The sequence below is a fragment of the Rhinolophus sinicus genome, linkage group LG10 (genome assembly GCF_036562045.2).
Source record: "Rhinolophus sinicus isolate RSC01 linkage group LG10, ASM3656204v1, whole genome shotgun sequence".
NCBI classification, from domain to species: Eukaryota; Metazoa; Chordata; class Mammalia; order Chiroptera; family Rhinolophidae; genus Rhinolophus; species Rhinolophus sinicus.
Window position 1 is genome coordinate 101,855,558 of NC_133759.1, and position 21,675 is coordinate 101,877,232.

The following is a 21,675-nucleotide window of genomic DNA, read 5'->3' on the forward strand; positions in this document are numbered from 1 at the left end:
CTTGATAGTTAAAATAGAATAGCTTTTTGTAGGGCGCTCATATAAATGGGAAACAGTATAGTGAGAGTTTAACGTTTTAATCGGGCGTGTAACTTTGTAAATGATGGATTAGGAAACATATTTATCCTCAGTCTGGAGGCTGCTGGAAGCTGGACCTGAGCATCTTAGGATGGTTTATTAGATTATAATCCATCATTTCCTATTATGTATGCTTTAGGTAAGATTATGCTTTGACCCTGGAGTATTGAAGAATAGTTTATGACTCAAAATGCGTGATGGAATGAGCTAATTTACAGCAGTAATGGCAGTGAGCACAGAGCTATAAGGCTACTCTCGGCTACTCTCCAAAGGTCATGACAGGTCTGCAAGCGTGGCGACGGGTCAAGATCTTGAGTGCTGACCTTGACCCCTGTGATCCCTTTCTCCATAGTCTTGACAAAGTGTTTTCCTTCTGAGTCTCTGTTTCCTAAGTAAAGCATGGGAGCATGATGGTTATTTATGTGCAGAAACTCTGAAGTATGGTGAGGATTAATTAATGCGTATAAATCACTTTGAAGATGAAAAGCAGTATATTATTAATTACAGAGCTGCAGGGGCATCAACAGTGCATTGCAAACACAGAGAAAAGTGCTTTGGGGAGCAACGATTGGTTGTGCTTATGTAGAAACAAGCCATCAGGGTAGGACCAAAGGGCAAGATAAAAACCAAAGCCCTCCTGTTAAGGAGACTGCAGTGTTTAAGACCTGAGCCCATTCTGTTTCCTATGTGACAGGTCTTCAAACTGAAACATCAACCCTAGGATGTTTATGGACAGGCGCTGGGTCCAGGCCTGCCAGAACGGTGACAAATAGATCAAATTATCTTCCGTGCATGTTGAAAACCCATCGAGAGGACACTTTCCACAAATCAGTAACCTGGAACAGTTCGGCCCCACATCAAGCTCTTCCATAGACCCAGCATGTGTGTCAGTGTCAAAGCAGTGTCAAAGTGTGTCTCTTGCAAACTCAGAGAAGCAGGCCTTTGCCAACTCTGGGAAGACCCACCAGGTCCTACTCACACAGCTGGGGTCCACAGCCTTTTATGATATACTCTTCCATCAGATTCTTCCTATGCCAAGTTCTCCCCATGTAAAAATATCCTGGGAGAAATGCCTCTAAGAAGCTTCGTGAACCATTAGGGGACCATTTTTGGCATCATTCGGCCCCTGGCCCAGATGGTTCCTTGGGAAAACTGGTTTAGGAGAATTTGGCTGTGAAACAAATGCAAGAGAGCTTCCCTCTTAAGAAGTCGCCTTACATCCTGGGGCAGCTCAAGGACTTTCATTGCCTGCAACACCAGACATCCCCCTAGATCCCTAAGGTTCTGAATCATATCACGGTCGTAGAGTTTCTCACTTGCTTTTTGCCAGCTACATTGTGTTTTTATCTTCATCGTGTACATAACAATAATGGATTAGAAACTTCTATTTGAACTGTAAGCTTTTGCATTGAAAGCATGTTTATATAATTATTAAATTTGAGCCATACCCCCAGCCCACAACATACACTGTAGCAGAAAATAAAATTGGCAGATTACAATCACTTGACAAGAATTGATGCTGAGGCCCAGAAAATCCAAAGTCTTCTGGCTAGTTAGTTGCAGAGCTAAGACTAGGCCCTGGATCTCCTGATTTGTAGTCTAGCATCTTTGCCTTGGCTATTCTCTCCTACTACAGATTGCAGTTAGCCACATTTTCCAAATACTATGTGAAACCCAAATGGTCCTTTTTGCAGCATGAGTTCACCTTTTCTAATTCTGTCCTCATTAGGAAGGGAGGGTAATTGGTTTCTCTCCTCCCTGAATCATCTTCTAACACAGTGGACAGAAACCCTATCCCCTCCTCAGCTCCTGACCTGCTTTCCCAAATACCTTCTCTTACAGCGGTCAGCACACTTTTTCTGTCAAAAGCCAGATAGTACATGTTTTGGGTTTTGTGGGCCATGCAGTCTGTGTCACAACCAATCCTTGTAAAGCAAAAGCAGCCATAGAGATTTGTAAACAAATGGGCATAATTGTGTTCCAGAAGACTTTAATTATGGACACTGAAATTTGAATTTTATGTACTTTTCATGTGTCATGCAATACTGTCCTTTTGGGGTTTTTTTTAACCAGATTTAAAATGTGAAGCTTATCCTTAGCTCATGTGCTGTTAAACACACACACACACACACACACAACAACAACAACAACAACAACAACAAAAAAGCAGGTGACAGACTGGATTTGGCCCCCAGGCTACAGTTTGCCAACCCTTGTCTGATTATATTACTGTTCTTTTCCTAAAATTACCTTTTCAGAGTGTTTCCACCTTTGTGTGTGTGTGTGTGTGTGTGTATGTGTATAAAGGTGGAAATATATATATATATATGGTTTTCAAACTAGCTAAAGATACAACCACCTGTCCATTATACACAGAGCAGTGATGGACATTTTCTGACACCGCTATCCCCTTTCATGGTGAATAATTACATCTGACTTTCTGACCCAAACTTCAAACCAGATAAAGCAAGCCGCTTTCCCCTTTAGTTAAAAATAGTCTGTAGGATCAAAATTTCCATCTGAACAGACTGCTTTAAACAGTGCTGCAACTCATGGATGGAGTGGAACTGCCTAGCAATTTTGCCACATTCTCACTAGTCCTCAATCTTCAGTCACTGCAGGTTCCTCTGCAAAACCATTGCCTGTTTTTAACAATTCCTCGGGGCCTGATGCCTTCTTTGCTGAAGGTTCCCAGCAGGTGGTGACAGTGCTGAGCCATTGAATGACATCATCGCTTTCTGGTCCTAGGTTAATGGTGGTTAGATCTAGTTTCCTTAAAATGCACCAGAGTTTTTACACAGCTACCTCACGTCAAGGAGGAAAGATGCTTGTTGGGTATGACTTTGCTATTTAAATCCAGATAATCCTAGAAATTCTAAGGTGAGAGTCAACGCACTAGTTCAGTATGCCACTGGACTCAGCCTATCGCCCCAAGTTAAAAACTATATGTAATGGACATTGAGTGTCTGTCAAAAATTTCTTGCATGGTTGGGAAGGGGAGGTGAGGACAGAGAGAAAGATAAGAGCATGTATGTCATCCTAAGTTAGCTGTTAGCTCTTCAGATCTCTGCCAAACTAAAATACATATATATTAGAAAGTCACCTTGTCTTTTTTAACTACAGTAATTCCTGCCAAATATGAAATAGTATGTTTTAAGTCAGCTGCTCAGCTCTCTGCCTTCTGCCACTCTTATTTCGATCTGGGAAGAACGCGGGCCATCAACATGTCAGGATGTTAAAAGTGGGGTAATTTGGGGTGCTTTCAGTTTCTTTTGAAAACAATGAGAGATTTATTCTATGGAAAGCAAAAGCCTACAATGTGTTTAAAGTTGCTACACTTGAAAATTGATATGTTGAGACTCACACTGATGAATCCTGCATTCTCAGCTGCCATTTTGTGTATTCCCATCTCACTGAACAGAGCAGGTTGGGGGAAAACATAAAGAAAGTGGCAGGAAATGCAAAGAACAGTGCACGTACCTGGCACTTTCTGTGAGGACTCAGCCTCGGAGAAATATTGGTCCCCTCTCAAAGTCACTCAATGCTCATTGACTATTCAGAGAGACTCTAACCCTCTCCCTCCCATATGAATCCCAAATCATATGTTTACCTCCCATTCTCTAAAGGGCAAAATTCTGATGATTACATCTGAACAGTCTGGCAAATAACATTTCCACCCAACTCTCTGAACCCGAATGATCAAACCCTGTAGTTAGCTACACACAAAACAATGAGAACGGCCCACAAGTAAGTCAGGGGGCCAGTCATGTTACCTGTTGGGATGTTAGTGACAGAGTTTTCAGCTAATAGATATGCTAATGTGCTCTTAACCAGATAATGAAGTCCTGTCAGTGCTTACCCACTGCTGAGTGTTTGGCAGTGGGACTGCCATTTCATAATTGTATCCCTGATTTCAAAGGGTCTGTCGATTTCCAGAAAGTGAGTTATTAGGTAGGTCTCCATCACCTAGCGGCCATATGGCAACATTTGTATCTCCTATTTGACATTCAGAAAAGATGAGTTCCTCTCCTGAGCTGAGCTTTTCTGTCTGAGACGTCTGTCGGATAGCAAGGTAGTCGGCTTTCCCACCTTCTGGGCAAACTCAGTGGGTAGCAATGAGGAAGCAGCTTTTGGTCCTGACTTTGTAGAGCATCTCAATGCAAACACCAGGCGAGGGTGAGTATAATGGATACCACTCCAAGTTCCTCCAGGACCACAGTAAGGAAGCAGGGACTGGTGTCATCTGCCAGCCACGATTGTGCCTGATGAATGAGTGCAGAGTGTTCACCACCTGTGTTGCCCTTGAATCAGCAGGCAGGCCTCTCCTGGACTTTCTCTGTGTCAGTTCTCCCTCTAGCACTCATCAGTCCAGAAGCAGCAAGGCGATGCCGTGACATTTATTGTCTCCCTCTCCACACACTCTGTTTATTTAACTGGATCACTTAAGGTGGTCACCAAGTCCACAGATCCCCATTTCCTAAGTCTTTCATTTGTTCATTTATTTGTACTTGTTTCATGAGTTAGGATTTGGGGTACAACTTTGAATGTACTGTAAATAAGTATTGTTCTGTGTTTCACCTATAACAAAATTGCAGCAGTGCTTGCCCTGCTGTGGTGATTAGAAAAGCAGCTTGATGTGTTGGGAAGCACATGCATGGACTTTAGTGTCAGAGAGGTTCAAATTCTGAGATGTGTACTTAAAAGCCATGTGACTGTCGGCTTGCTGTTTAATCTCCCTGCATCTAAGTTTTCCCATCCAAAAAAAATGGGGGAAATTTCTACCTTGTAAAGATGGTTCAAGCATTCACTGAAATGATACATGGATACAACTTTTCTTCAAATCCAATATGTCGTCGTATATGGGAAGTGTCATTATTGTGTGCATCCCCAAGGGGAGAAAAGGTTACCGATTAAAATATGGCATGATTTCTTAGTACTTACAATTTTTATTTTGTATTTTAGGAAAGAGGTAGACATAAACCACTTGGATTGATGTACAATCATGTGAATAGATGGATCCACAGTCACACTGGTCTCAGTTGTAATACCCTGTTTCCCTGAAAATAAGACCTAGCCAGACAATAAGTTCCAATGCATCTTTTAGAGCAAAAATTAATATAAGACCCGGTCTTATTTTACTATAAGTAAAATTTACAGTAAAATAAGACTGGGTCTTTATAATATAGTATAGCATTAATATAATATAATTAATATAGTATAATATAATATAATACCGGGACTTATATTAATTTTTGCTCCAAAAGACGCATCAGAGCTGATTGTCTGGCTAGGTCTTATTTTCAGGCAAACATGGTAACACCAATTAAAGGTGCATTCTGATTTCAGAGATGTGAAAATGTGAAAAAATCCAAGTCTTCGTGTCAATCAGATATGGTGGTACGTGGCACATGATAACATAAAAAATAAAAGCCCAAAGTGAGGGGCAGCAAGCATTTATTTGAGATTAAAAAAAAAAAAAAAAAGAATAGCCATTCAGGAAACACTGATTCAGGCAGAAACCTAAACAGTGTCTGATTAGGAGACAAAGACAATGGTATTTATGAGAAAGGGATGGGGAACAATTACATCAATAGAAGGAAGACATTTCTAAAGGTGTAGATAAGCTAACATAGTGACACTAATTTGAAACAATGTTTTCTGTTTTTCAGTCCAGTAGTCATCAGTCCAGTAGCCCTAATGTGTGCTTTCTTGGTATCCTTGCAAACAGTTCTTTGGGGCACAATATCGCTTTAGGCCAAAGGTTATGCTGCCCTGTGTTAACATTCCAAAGGTTTGAGGCATACGACGTACAGGGCGGTTCCTGTTGGATAGCAGCTCAGGTTCCGTTTTAAAGTGGCTCTCTTTATAGTATTTTTCACACGCTATGGAAGCTCAACTAACTGGAGTTACTGTGATTATAGTATTGGCTATCACACTCCTAGGCCAGGTTCAGTGAGAAGCATAAACCAGGTTCTTGGGTCGTTGTATTCCCCAGAACAGTGCCTAGCACCTTGTAAGCAGTCACTAAATATTTGTTGAACTAATGAATGCTGATTAGGGTTAGGGCTGAGTTGGACCGTGTGTAGATGGCATTATTAAGTACCCAGAATCCCTGACCCCTAGTTTCACTTGTTCCCCTCATGTAAAGGGAAGTTTCCGGTTCCCTGATGTTGTAATTGCCTCTGTTCCCAGATTGCATTTCCAAGTTAGAAAGCATTTAGGCAAAGGAACAGTTAGGGGGGCTGTGTAAGCACCACATTTAAGCCCTCTAGCAGGAATCTGTGCTTCCCTGAAATCGAGAGAGCTAGCTGAGTGAAACTGGGAAGTGTTTGTGTCTGGCATACGGCCACCATTTGGCACTCACATTACAAAAGTGTAGCAGGATTTAGTTGGAGTTCAAGGTGAAGAAGCAAATAATGGCATAAATCTGAAAGTCTGTTGGCTGCTTCTCTGTAAATGAGGATGTGCTAAGAAGTGAAAGCAATTGCTACAAGGCACCAAGTAGAGAAAGGAACTATTATATGGTGAATTAGGTCTGTGTACACAAGCCATACAGAATCTTTTGTGTTCTGCGGTACCCGGCTTAGCTTTGTAGCCTCACACAACAGAAACTTGACCTAAAAACGAACTTTTCAAACATTCGTATTTCTCTTAAGGTCACCTTAAACCAGACTTATTGTGTCCTTCATTGAAAACTCCTTTATAGAAAATTCATATTTTGGGTGTTAAGAATAGATATCCAGAATTTTTGCCTGAGCCCTTTTCTCATCAAATAAATCATTTATTAAATTGATGTCTCATAATCAGATCCTCTGCATTAGGAAAGCAAATGGTCCATCAACTATATTAACATATTTAATATTACCATATAAAAGAAGATAATGCATTGCATGTCCCACTAATTTCATTTGTAATATTTTCAACTTCTAGCCTTAAATAAGTATGTAAATATTAGAATGTGTCAGAAAGTATAACAATACTCAGCTTCATGTTGATAAGAAAAGAGCTTTGCCAAAGAAAATATTGTCCTTCGTTCTTGGAAAGAGAAAGGAATTGATAAGATACGTAATATGTATCATCTTTGAAAGGCTTTTGTTTCCTAAAAACTAAAGCTAGGGATGCGAAGGGAAGATCAGCTTTGCCTCCAGTCTGCATTTCTTTCATCATGACTTTCCTCACAGCTATTAGGGAAGGCCCTTCCCTTGGGATGGGTTTTCAGTGGAGTTAGGTCATTTGTGAGAAGATTTGTGCAAACATGTTAGGTCTTCCTCTAGGGACTCTGATCTTTATAAAAGAAAGGCATATTACCTTGCTTTTGCCTTCACAGTCATGATGCAATTCTATGAGTTTCCTTACTTATATTACACTGTGAGCATTTTAGAGACACATTAATGAAGTTTGCATTAGACTTGCTTATGTTCCACAGGGAAAGGTGGGTGGCAGTGTGTCAAATGCACTGTTCTTCAGGCCATGATAAACAAGGTGACATCTTTCAAGAAAGTTCAGTGTGCCTTTGAATTAAATGCATTTTTCAAAACTGGTTTTAAGGCTACTTCATGGCCCAAATTTTACAAACACAGACTTCTGGGCATTAGCTAAGTTAAAATACATGTGTTTAAACTTTCCTTTAATAAGATTTGTAGACTTCCTGAATCTCGAGAGAATTGTGGGTTAAAGACTCTTTTCTCCATACAAAAAAAAAAACTTGTAACGTTGTATATTAATTTTACATATTACTAATTTAAAATTTATTGAATTTATCATATTAATTTTAGGTTTTTTCCAATGGGCAAGAAATTGTATTTAAATATGTGATTGGCCAGTCACATTTTATGCTGGAATCTGCTGACCAGTCTCAGAATCTAGGACATTTCTACTTTAAATTTTTTCCTAGACCTAGAGTCTAACAAACAACCCCATAAAATAGTATAGTTAATAGGAAAGCACAGAGTGCCTGGGTAAGTTATGTTTGCAACAAACAACCTTTGCCATGATGTTGATCAGTCTCACATAACTGTGATAGAAGGTGTCTGGCTTCCATTTTTCCCAGATCTGTCAGGAAACAGAACCTTTTATATTTAAGAGCTTTTTATTAACTCATTGGTATGAATCGATGGTCAGCCGTCAATTTTTTGTCCTTAGAAATGTGGAGTGTTCTAATCATTATACAATAAGAAATTGAGAAGCTACGTGTCTGTTTTTATCCAATCTGTGTTTTGTCAAATGAAAGACATTATCCCCTCCTGAATGTACTTTTAAGAACTGTAAAGCTTCTAAACCAAGGAGCTTATACTTCTTGGGACCACAGCAATGAAGAGTGAAGAGCCAAAGAAAGAAGAATAAATACTAAGAATAAATTAAGACGAGAAATAAGAAAAAGGCATACAAAGCTGTAAATAGAATCCTTAGAAACATTAGCTAGCCGCACAAACTATGAAATGCCATATATCAAGCAGGATAAAACATGGAACAATTAGAAGACACAAGTATGGTGGAAAAAAATGACCCCAGCATACCAAAGTACACATAATCTTCTGCACAATTTCCTGAACCCGTTAAGTCCAGCCAAGGTAACGAGATGTAAAACAATCCTTGAGAATTGCTTGGAGGTGCTGTTTCACCACCTCATCCTACATCATTAAGCTTTGGGTTCCCTCATGACCAATGTAGATAAATAACAGTGGACAGCTCAACATTTATCCAAATAAACCAGAAAGCTACCATGATAAAGGAAATTGAATTTATAGACACGGCAGGCTCTTGCCTAATAGATGAGAGTAATGTGTCTAATGTTGAGCATCAATCTATATTTCAAATAAAGTGAGTAAATGGAGGGGGGGGCCTCTAAAACTACCTCCTCCTATAAAATTATTTCTCACTAAGGTTGGTTTATCTTCTGTTGTGTCTAATTAATATCCCTGTAGTTCTGCTACAATCTTTGCTACTGAAAATGATGTAAGAGATGGAAAGAATGAATGTATGTGTCGGTTCCCGGGAAAGCATTGAAAGCTGAGGGTTAGAAATCACTTTTTGTCTTCAGAGGTGTTGTCTTTGGAATGACCCTCGATGCCAAGGAGCCAGTGTGTTTGCTTTTTAATCAAGCAAAGGCATTCTCTAGAGTCTTTCTTTCGATCTTGATCGAAAATCTACATGAGGGAGGAGAAACATTTTATACCAGATCCCTTCTCTGCCTTAGTTTTTGCATCACTCCATAGAGTAAAGGAAGGTCCAGTGGTGATATTTGAGATTACCCTACAATTTTAGCTCCTAGTCAAATTCAGGGATTTATGAACTCCTAGCATTTAGGAAAGTTTCCTAATTCCTAATCAGGCAAGTCTTGGTCTAGGACAGGACATGGATATTCCCAGTCTGATCGGAACTCAGTTTACCCAAGTGTTCGTGGGGGGGGGGGCAGGGGGGGCAGGGAAGTGGTACATTGAGGAGGCGGGAAGGGAGGTCAGCCCCCCTACTTGGCACGTGTGTAAATGGTACCCACACACACCACTACTACCATTTTTTCTTTTTAAGATTTTATTGGTGAAGGGGAACAGGACTTTATTGGGGAACAGTGTGTACTTCCAGGGCTTTTTCCAAGTCAAATTGTTGTCCTTTCAATCTTAATTGTGGAGGGCACAGCTCAGCTCCAGGTCCAGTTGCCATTGTTAGTTGCAGGGGGCACAGCCCACCATCCCTTGCGGGAGTCTAACCGGCAACCTTGTGGTTGAGAGGACGTACTCCAACCAACTGAGCCATCCGGGAGCTCAGCGGCAGCTCAGGTGCCATGTTCAATCTTAGTTGCAGGGGGCGCAACCCGCCATCCCTTGCAGGAGTCGAGGAATGGAATCGGCAACCTTGTGGTTGAGAGCCCACTGGCCCATGTGGGAATCAAACCAGCAGCCTTTGGAGTTAGGAGCACGGAGCTCCAACCGCCTGAGCCACCGGGCTGGCCCAATATGTGCACATTTTAATGAAATGTTTTGACAGATCAATTTGGTCTGACTTTAAGGAAACCAACGTCCGGTCCTGTTTCCAGTTCAATCTTTCATAATATTTGTTTGCATTTGCATAGATAGGGATGTCACCATTTCTTTCCCCTCCTCTCCTCTACACATTTCACCTTTAAGTATCCTGGGGGAAAGTCCAGATTTATCTTGCTCCATCAAGTTTAACTTTTTAAAATGAAAATATATACATTACAGTTAATTTAATTTCAGGCTTTCAAAAATGTTAATGGTCTGCCGATCTTTTCCCCAACTCTCCTCCCCCCATTCCCCACCTCCACCTTAGCTCTGTAGGTGGAGGTCATTGGGGTGAACGTGCTGCCTAAGCACTCATGCTCTCGGCCCTGTCTGGGAGGAAATATCTCTATTTCTTTTATAAGGATGCTAGGTGCTGATTGCATGGTATTTTGTTCTTCTCTTCAAAACTGACAAGAATTAAGCCTTTTGGAAAGGTCAGCTGACCCAGCAGTGAGATCCGTATTGTAGTGAAATACTGATGGCTTGTTTTAATGTCAGAGGCAAATTGGAGAGTGGACCCAACTGAAATATCTATGACTAAATTTATCCCGAAGGAAGAAAAAGAATTGTCTGTCATGTTTGTATGACTAAGGGATTTATTAAACAGGCTGTGTACCGCACCCAGGGAGAATGCTGTCAAAACATGAAGAAGAAGAAAAAAAAAAATAGATCACATGAAAGCCAAGCCAGAGCTCTTCTCATAATTGCATGTCTGAGTACCTTGCTAATTTTGCCCACGCCCTTCCCTTCGTAATTCTTTCTTCGTCACACCCTACTGCTGCCTTACCCCAACCCCAAATTTTACTATGCCTGTGTCTCCCACAGTTATCACAAAACAACAAAACAAAACAAACAAACACAAAACCCAACTAATTGGGAAGATACTCAGAGTGAACTGGATGGGCACTTAGCTTGTTGTCACATCATTCAAAAGTCACTTAGCCAGAAGAATATACAACCAGGGGTTTTCTTGGAAGGGCTCATCTGGACTCTCTCTTGGTGGAAATGCAGACAGAGATCCCAGACATGAAAACTAACTATGTGTGAATTTCAGAAAAACAGGATTCTTATATTGTGCAAATGCTATCAAATTTGGCTGATGTCCATTCATGAGATAGGCCAAGTGGCATGCAGACCCTAATGGCAAAAAATTATTTTTGTGCAGAGGAGGGAAAAAAAAAAAAAAAGTTAAGTACCACAAGAGAAAGCAAGCATGTACAAGAGAGAGAAAAAATATGGGAAGGCATTCCCTTGATTAACTGTAGTCAGATGAATAGCTAAAGAGAATTACAGTTTCCAGTGCTTTATATAGAAGAAAGAACCACATGCTCACCACTGGCCTAATGAATAAATGGAAACTCAAGCTTCATGGTCAGTTCAGAAAATCCTGACTTCAATTAAACTAGCCCTTATTTTTCCACTGGATGATGAGGCGACAGTTTTAGCCCATCTGTTCGTAGCCCCATTCCCGGCACCCTACGAGGCTATCCATTTATCTTCGAAAGCCAAAGCACAGAGCATGGTGTGAGAGGGGGACGTAAAGTGGGTGGCCCAGGGAAGGTTACTGGAATGCTGCATGGGGACAGTGAACATCTCCACCCCGAACCAGAATCGCGGTAGAGTTCGGAGGTTCTGCGGGACACCGTGGTGTCTTGACTGACAGTTTTCCACATATGCATAAAGGTTCTCTGCGTAGCAAAGAATTTTGATTTGGGGCTTTAATGCCTTTGAAAGTGCATCAAGAGTAACACTGACATGCTTTCACCGTAGCCTTGGAATCCTAAAATAAATAATAGAAAAATTGCGATTTAAAATGTAATTCCAAATACTAACTGGGCCCCGCTGCCTAGATGAGTAATAAGCTTCAATAAATGTGTGACAGGCACAAGGCTCTTCAGTATGAAGAGTAGTGAGGCCTCAGAAATAGAAATAGGTTTTTCATTACGTGAGGGATTATGTTCAGCCTGACTGTGGAGCCCGTCCCCAGGGCCACAGCTGCATCTTCTCCCACGGTCATATTAACCGGTAATAGTAAAAAGGGTCCGGGCAGCCTGAAACGGCGGTTTGTTTTAGGGAAGGGAGAAAGGTCTGCTTCTCCTGCTTAAATCAGGATTATCGTTGTTTACCTCACACTTTCTCTTAAACTTCTATTCATCTGTGCTAATGAGCTGCAATTTGAGTTGGGTTCCACCTGGGTGCCTGCTAAACCCTGTGAGAAAGCCAGGAATGGAGAGATGGGCAGGGTTTGGGTGGGTGGTTACTGTTTTAGTTTTACCCAGGTATGCTCACCAATACATATATTTCCTTTTGGACATCACACAAAGTTTTATTCTTTAATTTCAAGCAAACTCAGCTTTGCATTTGAGATTTGCCTAATACAGGAAGTCAAAAGTCAGCACGTTCACTCCAGGCCTCCCTTCCTCTCAAGACTGAGACGCGTAGTTGAGAAACTCTTTGAACCCACACTGCCTCCTGGTGGCCAAGGAGACTGTGGGGTCTCCAAAGATGAGTTTCAGTAGGGATTTGAGAAAGGTTCGGGGACTCGAGTGTTGAAGAGCACCCACAATGAGGAGAGTTGACTACCAATTTTGAGATAGGTTTTCTTTCTCACACATGGTCCACACTGAATTCCCTGTCTCCATTCCTTCTAGACCCAAACAAGGACCTCCTGAAACGTTATCCTTTCAAGGGGATTGTTCACCTGGATCAGGAAACCTGATTTGTTATTATAACATAACAGCTCCTTGTTTCAGGATTGGCTGGGCACCGAAGAAGTTTAATGTAGAAAGCCCTGGCTTGGGTTTAGAAAGCTAGGTTCAGATCGCAGCCCTTGCTGAGTACTTTCAGGAAAGGCGAACCAGTGTCCCGAGTCTCATTTTTCTCAACTGTAAGAAATAGTTGATAACAGTGATGATGATGATGATGATACCTTTTCATAGTCTTTCTGCGTAAACTTGAAAATAGGTATTGATATTTTTTTATTATTGTCACTCTTTGTGTAGGGCTTCCAGGTTGGAATTCCCACCGTTCTCAGGAATTTTTTTCACTTTCCTGTTCCCAAATCCCGAGATATAAACTGTTTTCTGTTCTCCATGATGAATCGCTTCCACAAAGTGATGGCCGATACTACCAACTACCTGGGTTCAAGGAGCCGATTTTCTCAATTTCCTGACCAACTTTTCTCGGGATTCTGGTACAGAAAAGGGAAAAAATTCCCAAGAATGGATGGGAATTCCCGCACAGAAACCCTAGCAATAAATAGGAAAAATATCTAAGAGGTATGTTGTGAGTAGTACGTTTATTTCCCATTGTGGGTATTACTGGGTTCAAGGAGCCAGTTTTCCCGATTTCCTGAGCAACTTTTCTCGGGATGTGGGAACAGGAGAGCGAAAAAAATTCCTGAGAACGGGAGGGAATTCCCGCCTGGAAACCCTACTCTTTGTGTACTCGTTCAAGAGCAGACACCCACAGATGCTCAGCTGTAGTTCAGGAGTTGGGCTATTGAAGTTCAGAGAAAGTAGAAACCCCCACGTGGAGGATGACTGGGGGAGGCAGTTTCGGGCTGACCCAGTCCTGGGAGGATGGGAAGACATTGAACTAGGAATGGGCATTCCAGACACAGGGACACACAGCAGGGGGGGTGAGGCTGAATTCAGAAGCTGTGGTGAGAAGGAAACGAGGAACTTAGCCAGTGAGGAGCAGGATGCCGGCTGAAGAGTGGTGGGAAAACAGCGGGTGAGCTATGGCAGGAGCAGATAGACGGCCTAGTAATCTGACAGGAGGTTTGATTCGATTAATTTGGCAATAGGGAGGTGCTTTAAGTTCATAAACGGGGGTGTAATATGACAAAATCATGACATGATATCATGTCAATTGCCTAGTAGATGCTTTATAAGTATTTATTTGTTAATTAATCGAGGATGCAGGATAGACTGGTAAAGGGGAATGGAGATACCGTGTTTCCCCGAAAATAAGACCTAACTGGAAGATAAGCCCTAGCATGATTTTTCGGGATGACATCCCCCAAGCATAAGCCCTAATGTGTCTTTAGCCGCAAAAATTGTTATAAAACCCGGTCTTATTTTCGGGGAAACACGGTAGGGAGACCTTCCAAAAGGCTCAGGCAATAGTCAGTGGGTGTGTGAGTTGGTGAGAGCCCAGATTAGAGAAACAGAGTGAATCTGTGAGGGATTTCTTCCATAGATTAAAAGACAGATTTGTGATAGAATCTGTCTGGTGTTGACTGTGGAGTTGAAGAAGCCAGAAACATCTAGTATGCCCTTCAGGTTTCTACCTGGGGTCACTAGGAGGAATGTTGTCGGGAATGGTGAAACTGAAAAATTAAAAATTAACCCATCATCTTAAATCAGTACTCACTTTTCTAAAACCATGGTTGGCCAAAACATTTTTATTGGTGTGTAAATTCTACCAGGGCTGGTAAGAAGCCATTTTTTTTTTTTTTTTTAATGCACTCAGAAAATCTCTGTGTGCGGTTTCTTTATTATGAGAGGGCCTTTTGATCCAATAAAACCTACCAAGACCCCTTCTGAGGCATTCACTTTGGATTTTGTATAAAAGTCTGTGGAGAAAAAGAAGAGCGAAATTGGGTTAACACTACACTCTAAAAGACTAACAAAGTTCCTCCATCTGATAGTGCTGGTATGTAGTGCAAATTTTGTGAACCAAGAAGAGGGATCAGGGTATACGTTGAAACTCCACATACCCATTTATAAATAGGAGAAACATACTCCAGGTCTGGAAGGCACTTGCCTTACAAATGCAGAATGTGGTCCTGGGAGTTGGGACCATCGCCCTTTTGGATTTGGGGGCAGTGAAGCTTACAAATGAAAATCTTCAAAGGAGAAAACTTGCCTTTTGATCAGCTGGTTAGAGGCAGGTTGGAAATTATGATAAATCTGCTACATATTCACTGTATGTGCAGGTTTAAACTCTAATGCAGCTGCCTGTGTCTCTGCAAATGAGGCTGACTCACTGTACCCAGGCTGAAGGGTGAGATGGATGACGTTGGTTATGGGTTTATGGATCCGGGCAGAGAGGGCCAGACATCAGGGACCGAGCCTTTGCCCTCCTCCCCCGCCCTCGCTCTGCACCACACTGAAGCCTCGATTTATTTTCTATGCTTTAACATTTGACTGAAGTGCATGAAATACCCTCTCAGATGCTAAGCGCCCAAAGTAAAGCATAAAACAGCATGCTTACCTGGGGAATTTTAGAATTAGCTTCCAAACTAACCAAGATAATTTAGGCCCCCGAGGCACTTTAGTTTGCATTATATGGATTGTCTGTGTGGATGTTCCTAAATTTAGTAGATAATTATGCCTCTGTGCTCTTTTTTATCTTTTATCCTTCTTCCCAGTTCTTCTAGTCTCTTTTCCGCTAGAGGGGAGCAGGTGATAAGACTTGGCCATGAAGCCAGACGTCCCATTTCTGTCCAGTGTTTGACCCTATGCCGTGGTGCTGGTCTGTAGGGAATCCTTAATCAGTAACCATTTCCAAGCTCAGTTGGCTTAAGAATGACGTCAGACCCTTGCCTTCTCCCCTTCGCCCCACGAGAGAGGCAATCCCGTGATACTGTGATACCCTGAAGTCTGAAATCCTCCTGCAGCCTCCCCAAGCTGCCACGAGAGAGAAGCTCCATGGATTGGATATCGTGTCCTGTATGATAATTAACCGTAGTGTGCATTTCCAACAAGCTCATAGCTCAGTCATAGATGTGGAGAGTTCTTTTAAATGTCACTTAAATTTAGTCAACTTCTCACCCAGGTTAGAATAATCACAGGACAATATGGCGTTATTGTCTAATAGCATGTTCGTAGCTTACGACACTCTCAAAGGCTCTTTAAAATATAAAAAGCATCTGCTCTTGGGACCGAAAGATTGGATGAGTATTGTAAGACATCCAGGAGAATTTTAGAGTGGGGTTTGGAATGGAGTGAACAGGCTCTTAACCATGGGTAAAATTGTAAGAGAACATCTTACACTATTCTTGCAAACCAACTTGTCATGTCTTGAGTGTATAATGAATTAATGTGTATGAATATTTTCATGCAGAGCAGCCTTTTCCTCAAGTTTGCCCTCTTCAGTGCTTCATGGTATATACAGCAGTCTTTGAGAACAGTGTTTTACAATCTCAAAACCAAGGGCTCCCCCAGAAGATCCCGAGAGAAGCATAAATGAGTAGCAACTCTAAGACTGCATTTTTGTAAGCAAATGATAATGAAAGATAAGGAGGGATGTGTGGGGCGAAGAGCACTTTAAAAATTATTGAGAGTAGGAGAGAATGCGAGTAAAATGCACATGCCCTTTCCATGCCCACAGATTAGCAGATGTTCTGTGGTCTCAGTGTGTGGTGAGCACTGGGCTTGACAAGCACTGCCCATGTTAGAGGCAGGAGTGTCCTTCCGTATTCAAGTGTGTGGCTGGGGGGAAGGGAGGGTGACCAGAAAACAGCATAAATGTTCTTCTTCTCAGGTTCCACTTCCTTTTTATAACTGCGCTTCCAGTGATACTTGTGGCTGTAAAAGTCCTTTGTGTGAAAAGGATGGATTGGAACCCGCTGGGTCTTTTTACAGAATATCAACGATTTTACCCATTAAGCCAACTTGATTTGAAGAGTCCTTGGCACAGATGGATGAAATAGTCCAAATATCATCATTTCTTATTCTGTCGTTTGGATGGAGCTCAGTCACCTCGACCTCTGCTCACGAATGAGGTAGTCTGAGTCCAAAGACGTGCACAATTATTTCTTTTCCTGTCTCGCTGTTTTGCACATTGTGCTGGGTTAGAAGACATTAGGGACGACATGCAAATCAACCCCAGCGAGACTCTGGTATGTCAGAACTCCCTTTGCTCTAACTTGGTGCACTCCCATTCACTGCACCCCCCACCCTGGGAATATTTGGCACTGTCTGGAGACATTTTTGGTTGTCATACCTGGGGGATGCTTCTGGCATCTAGTGAGTAGAGGCCAGAGATGCTGCTAAACATCCTACAGCCCCCACAACAAAGAAGGTTCCAAACCAAAATGTCAGAAGTGCCAAGGTTGAGAAACCCTGCACTAATTGGTTGATAATCATGTCTTCTGGTATATATATATATATATTTTTTTCCTCCTTTACCACCAGAATTAAAATAAGAGTTTTAATAAGATGACTTTCCCAAAGTCGTAAAATTAGTAAGTAATGGAGCCAGGTCTCCACTCCAAGCAGTCTGACCTCTGAGTCCTTGTATTTAACTATCATTGAGATTGTCGTCACCGTAGCTGCCTTCATCTCTGCTCTTATAAGTTTCCTGCTCATAAATGCCAAGTAAGGGTAGGCAAGTTGATTTTTTTAAAGCTCAAATTTTTTTTTTTTTTTCTTTTTCTCAGAAGCTTTCTTTGCTGCCTTAGAAACAAATACAACACTTCAGTCTGCACTGGGCATGATGGTTTCCTCTTATTCAAATGCAGAACACCTGGGCAAAGTATGTCATCGTTCGTTGAAGTTTGCTTAAAAAATGAAACTGCCCTTAATGAAATGCTAAAATGGAAGGATTCCCAAACTTACGGCGCATGACTTGTGTGGAAACCTAAACATGCCACCTCTGAGACAAAAGCAGGATGTGGGAGGGGCTCCAGTTCTGCCCAACACCTCCGCCCAGTCTTATGAGGGACTGTCTTCTGCTCTGTCAACCCCCAGGGGGAGAAGGGGACTTGGGGCGCAAGTTAAAATGGTGCTGTTGATGGCCATGCAGTTCATGCCACCTTGACCTTCTGGCCCTTACAAGCCATCGGGAGTCTGTGTGGACTGTGGAGCTTCTCTGGCTCTATACGCATTGGTTTGGCTAAACAGCTCCGTAACTGACCCCTCCCTCTTGCTGTAAAACAGCCTTAATAGCCATTTACATGTGTCTGATACTTTTTGCTGTCATCCTCGTCCTGCAACAGGATCCCAAATGGAAAAGAAGGCTGCTTCCTCTTCAATAAAGGACTGAAGACTTAGAGGGAAATTTGGCTTTTCTAAAGGCCGTTGTGCAGCTGTCTCATTTCCTCCTGACGGGAGGCAGACAGTGCAGGCAGTGATAGTGAAAGCAAGTGATGCTTTCTGTTTGTGGGCACCTCATGGTTCTGTGGAGTACACAGCAGGCATTGTTCTCCATATTTTACAATTGCAGAGACAGGCTCAGGTAGGGCTAGAACTTGTCCAAGGCACACAGCTAGGACATAGCAAATCTGGGGCTGGTACCCGGGTAGTCAGACTCCAAATACTGTGCTCTACCCACAGTAATATTCAGCACTGCCCCAGAGAACTATAATAAAGTGCTTCTGATTTGAGCTGACAGAAGTTTCTAGAATCAGAAAGGGAACGAAGTCCACACAGAGGACTAAGACCCTTATTCTAGATGTGGTGCCTCAAGGAGAAGTCTGTTTAGTCTAGAAGACGAGAGTACTTCACGTGTGTCTTCCTGGGTGGCTTTTCTTCAGGTCGAGATTTGTCCTCATCACAGTTGCTTCTCTTCTGTGGTGAGTGTTCCACCACCCGTTGTTCTCTGAGTCAGCAAACAGCGATGAAGTAAAGTTCCCTCCCATTTTTCTCATCCTTATTCCTGAGGATAAAATCTATTCCCTTTCGAATCAGAAGGTAAGGAATAATTACAGCAGCTAATGTTTTGTGAGCACTAACAGTTGAGGGTGTGGCTTGAATCACTCCTTGTATTCCCTCCACATCCATATTAGTAGCAGTAAGGAGAATAGTTCCCATTAAACAGACGGGGAAACTAAGTCTCAGACATTTTAAGGAACTTGTCCAAGGCTGCACAGGTGAGGAAAAGCAGCATGAACTGGAAATTAAGAGGCTTGTGTTCCATTCCTTTCCCTACCGTTAACTTGTGGTGCAACCATCAGCAAGCATTTACCTTACTCGGGCTTCAGTTTCCCCATCGTAACCATCAGAGCCTTTATAAAGCACCTACTCTGTGCGGGTCACCGGACTTTGCTTGCATCATCTCATTTCACCCTCACAACAACCCTTTCGCATTGTTCTGTTTTTATGTCCATTTCGCAGATGAGAAAACTGAGGCTTAGAGGTAATAAGTAACTTGTCAGGGTCACACAGCCAGAAGCTGCCTGAGCAAAGCATCCATGCACTCAACCATAATGCCCTGTGCCTCCCAGAGGTAGTCCCTAAGGCCTCTCAACTCTGACTTTCTATCATCCATTATTTTATCTGACTAATTAAACTTAGTATACATTTTTCTTCCCAAATATTGTAGCTCTGTACTGAGTTCCTGCAGCATTTCAAGGAACATGCATTATCTTCATTTTATTCCCAGTTTATAGATGCAGAAACTGAGGTGGTTATCAAATCACCTCCTCAAAGTAATACAATTAGTGTAGGGCAGGAGTCTTCAAAGTCGGGCCTGCTGAATTCTGGTGCCCATGTTAACATACATTCTGTAGAGCTGACACTCAGATGCTATGTTTACTGCCTCTTGACCTTGACCTCATAAAGCAATGAAGTCATGATCCCTGAGCATCTTCTCTGTGGGAGATGAAGGCAGTTTTCTTGATGCTAACAGCAGATTCTCGGGAATCAGAACAGGGCTGGAATCCCCCCACTCTTCCACTTACCAGTTATGTCACTCTGTGCATGTTACTTAACCTCTGTGAAATGATTTTGCCGTCTATAAAATGGTAGTAGTAAATGCACCCACCTTCAAGAACTGCTGCAGAGATTCGATTAGACGTTCTGTGCACAGCTTTTTGCATAGAGATTGATATAATGTAAGTGCTCAGTAATTGTTTTGGAGATAGCAGTAGACCTCATAGCGTCACCAGACTGAGCCAGCCCAGGACGATACCCAACTTTGCACGGGGCTTCTGCTGCTTCTCCTAGCAGGCACCCTGCTTATTCCACCTGCAGTGAGCATTTCGCACCTTCTTCTTCTGCCCTCAGGATTTTTTCACTTCCTTTGTCCTGACCCAGCTGGAGGAGCCTCTTGTCCTTTCAATAAAGGAAAAGGAAGTAGAGACAATTCATCATCAATTTTAGAAGTAAGGGATGGAGGTGGAAAGAATGGGGGTTTCATCTGCTCAGACCTGGGTTCAAATGTGGATAACATGTAAATCTCCTTGAGCTTAGATTATCATTCTAAAATGATAATAATAATAATGCCCATTCCTGCAGAATTATCAGTAAGATGAAGAAGAATAGTTATGGCGTGCCCTGGCATGTAATAGGAAAATGACTGTTATTTTTAGATTGGCCAACCCATTTGCATTGGGCAGTTTGTGGTGGGTCATTGAGAAGTGATCTGAGTTCTACAAATGTTCCTCCCTCATTCTGATTGGCATTGTTTGTATTCTGAACTTCTTCCACTCCAGCTGTGGCTGGTGGGTCTCTTGTAGCATGTGACTAGCAAATCACTTTTGAATAATACATGTGGCTATTTAATTTTCATTGAGTAGAGAAAGATGAACACAAGGAAAGCAGTATGTCCCGTCAGGATGTTTAGAAGCCTGTTTCCTTTCATTCAGCCCAGAGTTGGAGCCTCGGAGCCATCGCTGGGTTCACCCTTCAAAGAATCAAGGGGCTCCATTGGCTGGATAATTATTCTGCTTGTTTATTCAGTTGTGACTATTTGAGAAAGGGGCTTCCTATGTCAGGAGCACAAAGCAGAGGATGGCTTCCAAGGTCTTCGTGTCATTTTTGCCATTGAGTGTTGGTGTTGGGTGAATCTTCAGGCCCCTCCCGTCACTTTCTTCTTGACATCTGAGCTTTCTTCTGTTTCTTGTCATCTTCCCATCTTGTTCTCTCGCCTCTCTCCCTCTTTTCCCATACCTCTTACTTGCAGGCCCCAGCTCGCCCACTGTTGGGTGATGGAAGACACGTCTTTATTTAGCTTAAACCTTCTCTTCTGCCGTATGGAGAAATGACCTTTCCAGCAGTCCTGGACGTGGCAGTGGCATTCGTACAAGTAATGCATGTTCAGTGTTTGTAAAATCTACTTACTTTAGAAATGCAAGAATTACTAGTCTCTGTCTTATTTTTTTTTCCTTCCTCCCTGTTCCTCCTCTGCTCACAGCATTAAGTCTAATTTCTTCTCTCTCTCAATATATCCAGCTCATATAATTTGGCTTTTCATTTTGTGAATGAAGATAATTTGTGAATAGAAATTACTTCCAAATGTTTCAAAAATATTTTCTAAGTATTTGCTTTAACTTAGTCTTCTGAGTTCTTTTTCCTTTTTCTTTTCTTTCTTTCTTTTTTTTTTTTTTTTGGTTTTTTCCCCAATAAGGAAATAAGTGTTTCCAGGGAAATAGATCCTGGAGGAAAAAAGGATCAGATTGCCCTCTGTCCTTCTCTTCTGTTGATGACAGTTTGGGTCCCTGATTGCTGAAGTAAGTGCAGATACGGACTTGCTAACCCCCTCGGGCAGGAGAAGGGCAGTTCTGTTGAGAACCTTACATCTGAAATCCCAGAAAGGAATAGGATAGGAGGAAAGAGAGGGGAGGAAGCAGCTGAGCTCTGAAAATACAGCTAGTCTGGCAGCTAAGAGAATCCGCACATTGGTATTT

At 42.1% G+C, this 21,675-nt stretch overlaps 1 protein-coding gene across 11 annotated transcripts in view; it reads left to right on the top strand.

Annotated features, from left to right (window-relative positions):
* The window catches only part of TENM2 (teneurin transmembrane protein 2), a 1,556,107-nt gene that overhangs the window by 1,318,710 nt on the left and 215,722 nt on the right, over positions 1–21,675 (top strand). The window lies entirely within an intron of this gene.